The 12,691-nt window shown below is 43.4% G+C and overlaps 1 pseudogene across 1 annotated transcript; it reads left to right on the forward strand.

Moving 5' to 3' along the window:
- Nucleotides 1-2,145: 2,145 nt before the first annotated feature.
- On the forward strand, nucleotides 2,146-5,401 carry LOC309601774 (beta-1,3-galactosyl-O-glycosyl-glycoprotein beta-1,6-N-acetylglucosaminyltransferase 4-like; annotated as a pseudogene). The gene is made up of 2 exons: nucleotides 2,146-2,165; nucleotides 4,002-5,401. The product of its transcript is annotated as a beta-1,3-galactosyl-O-glycosyl-glycoprotein beta-1,6-N-acetylglucosaminyltransferase 4-like (transcript).
- Nucleotides 5,402-12,691: the final 7,290 nt, after the last annotated feature.

Below are 12,691 nucleotides of genomic sequence, written 5' to 3' on the forward strand. Positions count from 1 at the left end.
AAAGAAACTTCAGAAACTTAGGGAACCAGATATAAGGAATTTAGAAAAGTTGCCGGAGGAAGCGTGGAGAGTATATCGGAATGGGGAGGGGGAGGACAGAAGGAAACTGGGAAAGGAGATAGTGGCTGCGTTAGCTCAGCAAAATTTGGAAAGAATGCAAACAGGAGGAGCTGGGCAAGTAGGGCGAGGAATGAGTAACAGAGGCAGGGGTAGTTTGAGATATAATCAATGTGCTTATTGTAAAGGGTTCGGACACTGGAAAAAAGAATGCCCCCAGCAGACACGTAATTTGAAGACTGTGGCAGAATTGCAAGAGAATGATTGACGGGGACCAGGGGAATCCTCCCTAGCGGAACCCTTGGTAAAAGTTCAGCTAGGGAAAGAAGAGAAACCTGTAGAATTTTTAATAGACACAGGTGCCACATTCTCTGTATTGAATCAAACCTTGTTACCTACAAGTAAACCAAATGTTAATGTTGTGGGAGCAACTGGGCAGGTTGAAAAGGCTTTTTTCTTGAGACCATTAAAATTTAGAATTGGGAAGAGTGTGGGGATTCACAAATTTCTCTACCTGCCTGAGGCTCCTAGACCGTTACTGGGGAGGGACCTATTAGAACAACTAAATGCCGAAATAAAATTTAGAAATGGGGAAACTGAATTTAAAATACCAGATAGCATTAGGGAAACAATTACAAAAAGTAAATGAATTAGTGATGTCCAATAGATCATGGGGTTTAGACTCCCCGATACATCTGTTTAAAGCTGGAGATTGGGTTTATGTTAAAAATATTTCAGGTGATCCCCTCGAAGAAAAATGGAGCGGCCCTTTCCACGTTCTGCTCACGACCTACACTGCGGTCAAGCTAGAGAAGCACGCTGCCTGGATCCGCTATTCCAGGATTAAAAAGGCTCCCGCTCCATGGACAGTAGAACAGCAGACTCCCCTCAAACTGAAACTGAAAAGATTATGATTGGACTTTACATTTTATCTATGACAATCATAGTAACCATGGGCCAAATTTGGCCGGACTCACAATGGAATAAAAATCTCCGCTTTGTTATGACCCAGGAAATTGCTCAAACCTTACACAAGAATGATTGTTGGGTGTGTATTTATTTTCCCGAACACGGCAATAAGGGAGTGCCCTTAATAGGAATACCAATTCCTTTCAACACATCCTGGGGTTTTGAAGAATTATGGCATGATCTTACCTCATGGCTACCTAATTGGACATGGCTAAGGAATCTGTTTGTAGTAGGGATAATGGTGATCTGTGTATGCATCCTAGCCTGTGTTATGATACAATGCTGCTCTTGTATTTCCAATCTCTCTAAACGTTGATTGAGGCTTGAGCTCTAAAGAGCTGCAACCCTCAATAGGTAAGGGGGGAATGAAAGGGTTAAAAACCACAAGAGCAAGAAAGATGTTGTAAATACCTTAGTCACTTAATTAGCTCAGAAGACACCCTGGTGTGATTTAAGGGTGTTGTGAATGCCTTACAGTTTGATGTGGTTTAGGGAGTAGCTAGAAGAATAGTTATAAGATAAGGGGGGCTCCGGGATAATCTCGTTACAGACAACTCGGCCTTGGGAGAACAGATGCACGGAACCATGAAGATAGGAAGAAACAGAAGAATGGCAACAACAGTCTTGAAGGACAACATCTACGTGATCCTAGGACTGAGTTTGCGCAGAAGCAAGGGTCAATCAGCGAGCACAGTGAAGAAGACTACGAGCCTTCATCTGAAGACCCCCAAAGACCACCACGAGAGATGACTGCGCATGCGAATTGGATATTTACATATGCTAATAAGTTCCTGGATATCATGTTTATGTAAAGGAATTCCTGGAAATCCTATGAATATGTATGATTGTATAGTATATATTTTCTAAAATTCATCAACTCGTTGGAGCACTTATGGTGGAGAATCCCCAGTGCTGCCCAGTGCTGCAATAAAGAATACCTGCTTAATAGTAACTTTGTTGCTATTGAGTTTCATTTCAGGGACTCTCTGAATACTCCGTTTCTCCCTTGGGGAGATTCGGACTGTGAGGAGAAGCATCTGTGAATTTTTGTATCAATCAGTTGAGTTTTGACTGTGAAGCTATTGCTTGCAAGACCTGACATTGGTGGGAATGCTAAAGATGCCCAAGTTAGTCTTGCAGTAAGTGCTGCATGCACATGTCAGTACTTGATTTTACACGCGTATGTGGGATCTGCAGACATCTGAGCTGCTTCTGGTGGTCCCACCATTTTATTCCTGCCAGTAACTGCACCTGGAAACTGGGGAAGAGGGGCAGGGAAGCCCCAACATTTGGTTTGAAGGACTCATTTTGGTATTGCATGTGGAAGCATAGTTCCTGCTGAAGTTGGTACAGTTGAGGAGAATAAGTCACAGCGTTACATGCATTTGCCTTACGCTTGTTGCAGGAATTGAAGAAGGGTTGTGTTGAGTCATCCATCCACCCTGCTATAATGCTGGGACTGACTGGGGACTGTTTTGTCATGGCATCATCACCTGTTGCGTAGCTTCAGGAACCAGAGAGCACATGGTGCTTTGCCTGTGTCCCCTGTCCGGCATCTGACATGGGGGGAGGCAGGGAGTGAGTGATGTGGGGAGACCTAGAGACAAGCTGCCCACTGTCCAGGGAACCTCCTGTCATTGAGACTACGTACCATCCTCCCGAACCATCTATTTTATTTGCAAATGACTGTTTTGTAGCATTCTGTTCTGAGTTGAAGCCTCTCTGGCCTTGTAACGGCATTGCATAACATTTGCAGCAGGTTACATGAATGCTTCTGCTGATTGTGCACTTCCAAAGTTTCAAACCCCATAACAGGTCTGAACATAAGCTGGCAAAGTGGGAAGGCATTTCCTTCACTCTGAAGCATTCTGGAACAGCTTCTTCTCAAAAGAAAATTTTGGGAGCTGTTCAATTTAGAGAGAAAGTAGAGCTTAAACTAATGTCAACTCCGGTCTAATTTTAATTCAGGGATAGCAACAATGCTGCTTGCACTCAGCTGGTAAAGCAAAGCTATATGGAAAGAGAATCACTGTATTTAGCTTTTATCGTGGTAATACCTCAGTTGTTAAGTTGCTACACAAGAATGTTATTAAATACCCTGTTGCATAAAAAGGGGCCATGTCTGTGCTTTTGCAGTCACAGCCGAGGTTGTGTCACACAGCGGAGAACAGGATAGGTGCGCTATTGCTCACTGCTCCCCCTCCTGCCTTCAAAAGGTTACATTATATACTTATATCCAGTGGATGGAAGTGCTACGTCTTCACCTGTTTCTTTCTTCAAGGCAGGTTAGCAGTATTTTCCAGAAGAAATCTGGGCACAGAGAGGACTTTGGGCATGTCAGACCCTGCTGGGAGAGGGCGGGAAGGAAATTAATTTCCCCTTGGACATCTTTATGGGCCAGCCCCAGTGTTAGAGGCAACGAGGATGCTCTGACTGAATTCTAAAGCTTTCAGTTTAATGCTTAATTTTTTTAAAATAATAATACCTACTACTAAGTACACATTCTTTGCAGACTCACAAGAGATTCCCTTGCTACTCACGTTGAATTCCCTGGAGTTACTCGGGAAAATAAACTCTCCTTCCTACTCACTTAGAGGATAGTCATGTTTCTGCCAATGCAGGGGTTGCTGTACCTTAGTTTGTGACTCATAAGAAATTTAAAAAAGGTTTGGAAAATAAACAGTAGGAGTCTTGTTCCAACACTCTTATTTAGCTGAAAATTATCTGAAATTTGAGTTGGTTTATTGCCTTCAGTGATCTAATTCAGGGGAATGAAATCTTTGCCTGTTATTGTGGCAAAATCTGTCTTTGAATTAATATGATGATTAAGAAGAAACTGCAGATTTACAGTGCTCTGTAAGGTGGTGCTTATGCTGTAGCCAGACAGGTGTGCACATGCCTTTGTTAGAAGCTGGAATTGTCTCTGATGCATTGTTCCTGATTTAAAATACCATCATATCTCTGTTTTCTTACAGAATGAAGAGATGTAAGTGTCCCTGCAAATGTCCCGCAAGAAGGAAGATTCTGATCCTGTGTGTTATGGGGTGGCTGATTGTACTGCTGAAACTCCTCCATGTCGAAAGACACTTTTTTCCACCTAAGGGCATTTATTTGGTTGAGCACTTCTTGAGCACTTCTTCTTATGTTAGAAACAGGTATTCCTATCTTAGAAATGACTTCCAGTATGAAATTAATTGTTCATCTATGTACAAACAAGATCCCCGTGAAAATGGCAAGAGTTTAGAGATAAGAAGAAAAGAGAGAATTGATTTAGATGATGAAGATGTTGTAGCAATGATAAGTGATTGCCACGTGTATCATTCACTTAGGAAATGCTACCTAAAACCTGTTTCTCCAGAGGAAGAGAATTTTCCAATAGCCTATTCCTTGGTTGTTCACAAAGATGCAGTAATGGTAGAAAGGCTCATACATTCTCTATACAGTCATCAAAATATTTACTGCATCCATTATGACCAAAAAGCAGTAAAAAGTTTCAAATCTGAACAATCTAGCTAAATGTTTCCCTAGTATTTTCATTGCATCAAAATTGGAGACAGTGGACTATGCACATATTTCAAGGCTGCAAGCAGATTTCAATTGTTTGTCTGATTTGATGGACTCTTCAGTTCCCTGGAAGTATGCTATTAATTTGTGAGGCCAAGATTTCCCTTTGAGATCGAATTTCCAGTTGGTCACTGAACTGAAGAAACTTGGTGGAGGAAACATGCTGGAAACTGTAAAGCCAAGCAGTAGCAAAAGAGAACGATTTACTTATCACTATGAACTTATGAAAGTGCCTTATGAATACATGCAGATGCCTGTGAAAAACAACATTCCCAAGCATCTGCCACCTCATAATATTGAGGTATTTGTAGGCAGTGCCTATTTTGTTTTAAGTCAAGCATTTATTCGATATATTCTTGAAAGCTCTCTTGCAAAAGATTTTTTTGAATGGTCAAGGGATATGTACTCTCCAGATGAACATTTCTGGGTCACTCTGGTACATGTTCCTGGGGTCCCTGGGGAAATTTCAAGGTCGGCCCAGGATAGAACAGACCTACAAAGCAAAACTCGTTTGGTGAAATGGAATTATCTTGAAGACCATTTGTATCCTCCATGCACTGGTACCCACCTTCGCAGTGTCTGCATCTATGGGGCTGCAGAATTAAGATGGCTTATGAATTACGGGCACTGGTTCACCAATAAGTTTGACTCCAAAGTAGACCCTGTCCTGGTAAAATGCTTGGCAGAAAAACTGGCAGAACAACAGAAAGAGTGGGTTTATTTGTTCTCTGATGAATATTTTCTGCATATATATTCTATTTACAGAGGGATCTGGACAGGCTGGATCGATGGGCTGAGGCCAATTGTATGAGATTCAACAAGGCTAAGTGCCGGGTCCTGCACTTGGGTCGCAACAACCCCATGCAACGCTACAGGCTTGGGGAAGAGTGGCTGGAGAGCTGCCTGGCAGGAAAGGACCTGGGGGTGTTGGTTGACAGCCGCCTGAACATGAGCCAGCAGTGTGCCCAGGTGGCCAAGAGGGCCAATGGCATCCTGGCTTGCATCAGGAATAGTGTGGCCAGCAGGACTAGGGAAGTCATCGTCCCCCTGTACTCGGCACTGGTGAGGCTGTGCCTCGAATACTGTGTTCAGTTTTGGGCCCCTCGCTACAAGAAGGACATCGAGGTGCTGGAGCGCGTCCAAAGAAGGGCAACGAAGCTGGTGAAGGGTCTGGAGCACAAGTCTTATGAGGAGCGGCTGAGGGAGCTGGGGTTGTTTAGCCTGGAGAAGAGGAGGCTGAGGGGAGACCTTATCGCTCTCTACAACTATGTGAAAGGAGGTTGTAGGGAGGTGGGGGTCGGTCTCTTCTCCCAAGTCACTAGCGAAAGAATGAGAGGAAACGGCCTCAAGTTGCACCAGAGCAGGTTTAGACTGGATGTTAGGAAAAACTTCTTCACCGAAAGGGTAGTCGGGCACTGGAACAGGCTGCCCAGGGAAGTGGTTGAGTCCCCATCCCTGGAGGTATTTAAAAGACGGGTAGACGTGGTGCTTAGGGACATGGTTTAGTGGTGGACTTGGCAGTGTTAGGTTAATGGTTGGACTCGATGATCTTAAGGGTCTTTTCCAACCTTAATGGTTCTATGATTCTATGAAAGATTCTCCTTGATTTTGTTGTTGCTTGAATATGAAAAACTCAGGTTTTCAGCTGAAACATTTTCCCAGTGAAACATTTTCTCAGTGAAAAATACATCTATTTGCTGTGAGGTTGTAATACGTAGCATGCTATTGAAAGCGAACAGTTACTGTTTACAAAATGTGTTGAAGAACAGAAGTGATAATGAAAGTTATGCAGACAAATCTCAAGGTGCGGTTTGACCAAATCTTAATAACTTGATGGCATATAGAAACTCTTCAGATCCCCTCCAAAATATATTCCTCCTTCTGCTGGCTCCTTTTCTCATCTTTCCCTTCTGGCTTGTCCTATGTGGTGTTCTTTTCTGCATTTGTGGCTGGGTAAATTCTACTCTGCAGCCTGTCTGGGATACCACTTGTCCTGATAAACTGAAGAAGAATGAATTACTAAGGTGTATACTGACTTTGACAGGGGGAAGGAAAACCTCCTTGTCATATTCTTCAAACCTGTGGCCTAAAAGAAGTAAGAAAGCAATATGAACAGGAGCGAAGACTTTGGACTTGGCCACCCACACAGCTCGCACAGAACTGGAGTGTTCAGAATATGTACTGAAATTCTGAGACTTGATGTCACCTTTAGTATTAAAAGTGTAAATGATTCTTGCAAAGCAAGCTAGCAGTAAACGATAAACAAGCGTGGTACCTCTATTAGGAAGTAAGCTGCCTGCAAACACTCTGTAGGTCTGTGTATGTATGTCCTTGTTACCTCTCTGCCATGTATAAACATTTGACTCACTGCTCGGCACATAGATTTTCAATCAGCCCATGTATGTTGCATAATACAACAGTTACCAATGTGATATTTATTTCTGGATGCTGAAAGTTGTTTTTGGTTCAATAATTTATGAAAATGAATCATGCTGTCTCCATCAGCTTTGGGAATGTCTGCAGCATACATCAGCCCAGAAGGTCATTCTGAGGATCCTTTTCTGATTGCTTTATACCAGCTTCCTCCCACAATATTAAAGAAAAAAGCTCTGCTCAGTATATTATGCCAGTTAATATAGACGGGTATAAATAGAGGAATGTGTGTATGTGTGTGTGTGTTTTCACTGTGATCTCACAGATCCTGATTGGGGGATTTCTGTCCTTATTTGACCTGTCTATTGTTTATTTTGTGCTTCTTTCCTTTCTAGCCTACATAATTTTCTTGCAGTGATCAAGAAGCCTGCAAAGCAGTTCTTGTGCTGCTTGTGAGGACAGAGCAGCTGAGCAGCAGACTCTAATAAGGTTGAGCTTGGCTAGAATAAACATGATTTTATGCTTCAGAATCTGGGGCCAGCAGAACTTGGGAGCATGAGGTCTGTTGAGAAATGCAAGTAAGAAAGAGAGGAAATGCATTAAATCCTGCTACAACTGTTCACACCGCACTGGCAGATCCTAGAGACTGTCTTTAGAGAACTACCGAAGTTATGGCCAAAGTAATTTCCTAATGGCGATTTGCTCATTATCTTTCTATAGTAGCTTGCTTTCACCTTACTCATATGCACTTATAAAAGTTATCCGTGGTTCTATAGGCTAGGAGGTACGGGTTGAACAGAAATATAGTGCTCTCCTTCAAATTAGTATAATATCTATCTTATTGAATGGATTTTTTTTACTGTTTAATAAAATGTGTGTTTTGTGTTTGCTGATATCAAGTGGTCTGTCATGCTGCAAAATTAGCTGCTGCAAGCACGCAGAATACAGCCGTGTAGTTCAGGCAGTGACATTGGTTGCTGGCCCAGGAACTGGGGTGAAAACAAATCTTGGAAATATTACTGCGCAAAATGATACAGATAAACAGTAAGGAGAAGTGAAAAAATATCAGAAAGTTTTAATTCTTGAAAATTGCTGACTTGAGTTTTGTGTATAATGTTGAATTTCATACGAGGGGGAAGCTGTGACACACAGCATTCAGGGCAATTTGTGTAACCAGAAGCTGCAAGCAGTAGAATTTGTAGTAAGAAACTATATATAAAATTCAGTTAGTTTGCTGGCTTCTGTAGTGGCAGTAGAACAAATGCATCATGGAACAGTTTACTGACTTACCAAGCCTAATGTTCAACTTTTCATCTCAGACAGCCCTGATATAAAAAGCTATTAGGAAAACTCCCTGAAAAACAATGATGTGTCATATTTTGTATAGAACCACTTGAGGAAAAGTTACTTACCATGCCTTCCCAAAGCATGTGGTAATGACCTGAAAGAGCTGCTGAAAGATTGTTTTAGGCTCGGCCTTATTGCAAAGAAGACAAATAGTGAAGGTCACTTATGTACTCTGTGTTGTAGTGATGGTTTTATTTTTTGTTGATGGTTTGTGAGAGCTCTGGGAGGAGCTTTGGTACCTAAATCTCATCTAGTCATCTTTTCAGACAGTGACCTTCAAAACAGTGAGTCAGCCAGTGACAGAAGCAATTCAGAAACAGAGCCTTCCTTTTAATAAAATCGCTGCCTTTGCTTTTGTGAGTGGCAGTGCTTCATAAAGGACAAAAAAAAAAGTGGGATTGGACACCCAAGGCACCGCTTCTGAGTGGTGAACATGTGACTTGTGCAAAGCACCCGCATGGTTTGCACAGCGATTCTTAAGGAAGGTTTGTAACTGCAAAGTTTGTGGCAAAGGGGAAAAAAGTTCTTGTTATAGCAGCTTCCCTGCAAGATGGGGAGGGGTAAAGGTGCCCGTGTGTGTCAGTTTTTTTTTTTAAGCAAAATTGAAATTCAGCCATTTGGGCTGTGGTTTCCTTGTACAGTACATGAGATAGCCACTCAAATTGGTCATCAGGGCTGCTTTGTTGAAAACTTTATGGCTCACCTGAAATATCAATGTATATATCCACCATTCGTCCAGCTACTCAGAGCCGTGTTTATGGGTGTTGTCAAATGGAGGAAAAGGGTGGCTGTGCTTGGCCAGGCTGCTCAAATTCAGAGACACTTATTCTGCTAGGCCCTGTGCCTTCGCATACCTCCCTGGTATGAGCTTTGCCTCTGGCGAAGCCAGCCGGCTGTGCAGCATGCATTGGGTGCCCAGTGGCTCTGCAGCTGCGGCTCCGCTCCGCCGTGGGTCTGGCTTGCTGTGGGCTCACCCTGGCCAGGCCAGGCCCTGGGAGAGCTCAGTCTGCTGCCCTGGCAGATCTCCTTGGCTCTGGTGAAGAGCCTCTTCCTTCCTCTGCCTCCATGGACATGAGCCTTTACACTTTTGCTACCTACAGAATTTCAGTGTAACCCACTCGCCTCACAGCACGTTTCCTGTACCACAATAATAATATGCCGCCCCCTAAGCAAAGCACAAAAATTATAAACATAGGGACAAAACTTTAATTCATATAAAGTTTTTGGTTTTCTCCTTTTTCACCACAATTAGAGTATTGAGCTCAACCTCTCTTAATTTTCTGTTCTCTGGGGATTACGTTAGGGCTTACCTCACACTCCCATGTGAAAAAGATACAGGATCCTTCATGAGTGCAAGTGCTAACATGTTTGATTTTCTCACCTGAACAACTGCAGCTCTGCTGCACCTTCTTTAGTAGGAAAGATGAGCACCATCTCACAGGAAAGAGGTGCAACCTACTGAGGTCCCAACTGTTATTGTTGTGGTACTTGGTTATTCCTAGGACACATTTGTTTCAAATACTGATACAATACGAGACTCACAGTCCAGGGTGCAATGGTTTCAGGAAAGAGAGACTTGTGCAGTCTGCCTCAATCAGTGGGAAAATCACTGTGATGGTGGACATTTTGTGTAGGCAAGCCCTGGAAGTTGGGAGCAAAATGTGATTCCATTTGCATTAGCCATTGCACAAACAAACATTAAGCTCCAGCTTTTAATATCCATTTGTTACATACAAAAGGTATTCAGATATTGTGTAGAGCGTTTTCAGGACACTTTTATTTGCAGAGATAACTATTGACCTAAGAAAATCTTCCCATTCTGTGTGATCCAACCCACAGTAATTAGGACTTCTAACAAATGAACCAGAAAGATATGATTAATTTAAGGAAAAATTACATTAAAATGAGAACAGGGTGCTGTAATATGTGCCAACTAGTCATACACATTTATAATGATTAAGAAGATTTATGTCAAACAACATGAGAATTTAATTCCTTACATTTGCAACAACTCCTCTCTTCTTTCCCAACGCAGAAATCTGTTCACTGGTTGAGAATGAATGATACTTCACATTTTTCACAGAGATGGCTCTTAAAAGCAATCTGGTGTCCTGTTGCCACTGATTTTCTGGTAGTGACAGTAAGTGACATGTTGTATGAGGCACCAAATAGAAAAGGTGTGATCACTGGTGTCGTGGTTTAACCCCAGCTGGCAACTAAGCACCACACAGCCACTTGCTCACTCCCCCCACCCCACTGGGATGGGGGAGAGAATTGGAAGGGTGAAAGTCAGAAAACTCATGGGTTGAGATAAGAACAGTTTAATAATTGAAGTAAAATGAAATAGAATAGTAGTAGTAGTAGTAGTAGTAATAATAATATAATAATAATACAATAATAATATACAAAGCAAGTGATACACTATACAATTGCTCACCACCCGCCGACCGATGCCCAGCCTGTTCCCGAGCAGCGATCGCTGCCCCCCCGGCCAACTTGCCCCAGTTTATATACTGAACGTGACGTCATACAGTATGGAATAGCCCTTTGGCCAATCTGGGCCAGCTGTCCTGGCTTGTGCACCCGGCAGAGCGTGGGAAGCTGAAAAGTCCTTGACTAGTGTAAGCACTACTTAGCAACAACCAAAACATCAGGGTGTTATCAACATTATTCTCATCCTAAATCCAAAACACAGCCCCATACCGACTACCAAGAAGAAAATTAACTCTATCCCAGCTGAAACCAGGACAGCAGCCACCCCTTATTCTATACCATATACATCATGCCCAGGTCTTACACTTTCCAATACATTCCAATTAATCACCACTACCTCTCCTGTCTTTTGATATATACAAACATAGATATAATTTCCTTAGTCTATGGGCTATCCCTCTAACATGTTTGTTGAGTTCATTTAGTCCATGACTTTGGGCTCCATCTGTCATATTCAGTGCACGAGAGATGGTGTGTGGTGTTGTTCCATCACCGCTGCACTTGGCTCGGTTTCCTCAAAGTTCATTGCTCATTAATTTGGGTGATTCTTACTGTATACTGCTGATATGGCACATATATTCAAGTGATGACATCCAGTATTATATAGCAACAAACATTATACAGTTCAGTTCATCGGCTATTTTCACCCAAAATCAAATGCCCTTGAGGTACACATCGGACTTCCCCATCCTCCTGCATCACCCACCAAGTGCACCCAGGTCCTTGAGCAAAAGCAATCCCACGAATGGGTTTACCTCTGCCCGAGGCAGGAGTAACCCAGACTGTCTACCCCAGCATATTTTTTAGGTGCACTACAGGGACTTTATCCCCCTCTACAGTACGTAAAAGTTCTGACTGGGCAGGGCCAGCTCGATTGGCAGATCCCCTACCACTGACTAACCAGGTGGCCTTTGCTAAACGTGTATCCCAATGTCTGAATGTCCCACCACCCATTGCTCTCAGCGTAGTCTTTAACAGCCCATTGTATCATTCGATTTTCCCGGAGGCTGGTGCGTGATACGGGATGTGATATACCCGCTCAGTGCCATGCCCTTTGGCCCAGGTGTCTATGAGGCTGTTTTGGAAATGAGTCCCATTATCTGACTCAATTCTTTCTGGGGTGCCATGTCGCCATAGGACTTGCTTTTCAAGGCCCAGGATAGTGTTCCGGGCGGTGGCATGGGGCACGGGATATGTTTCCAGCCATCCGGTGGTTGCTTCCACCATTGTAAGCACATGGCGCTTGCTTTTGGCGGGTTTGTGGGAGTCTGATATAATCAATCTGCCAGGCCTCCCCATATTGATATTTCAACCATCGTCCTCCATACCAGAGAGGCTTGAACTGCTTGGCTTGCTTGATTGTGGCGCATGTGTCACATTCATGGATAACCTGTGCAATAGTGTCCATGGTCAAGTCCACCCCTCGATCACGAGCCCATCTATATGTTGCATCTCTTCCTCGATGGCCTCAGGTGTCATGGGCCCACTGAGCTAGAAATAATTCACCCTTCTGTTGCCAGTCCAGGTCCAGCTGAGCCACTTGAATCTTAGCAGCCTGATCCACCTGCTGGTTGTTTTGATGTTCTTCAGTGGCCCGACTCTTGGGTACGTGAGCATCTCCGTGACGTACTTTTACAACCAGGTTCTCTGCCCGGGCAGCAATATCTGGCCACAATGCGGCAGCCCAGATGGATTTGCCTCTGCGCTGCCAGTTGCTCTGCTTCCATTGCCGTAACCACCCCCACAGAGCATTTGCCACCATCCATGAATCAGTATAGAGATAGAGCATTGGCCACTTTTCTCATTCAGCAATATCCAAAGCCAGCTGGATGGCTTTCACCTCTGCAAACTGACTCGATTCACCTGCTCCTTCAGCAGTTTCTGCAAC

The sequence above is a fragment of the Platalea leucorodia genome, assembly GCF_965183815.1.
Source record: "Platalea leucorodia genome assembly, chromosome: W".
In the NCBI taxonomy this organism is placed as follows: domain Eukaryota; kingdom Metazoa; phylum Chordata; class Aves; order Pelecaniformes; family Threskiornithidae; genus Platalea; species Platalea leucorodia.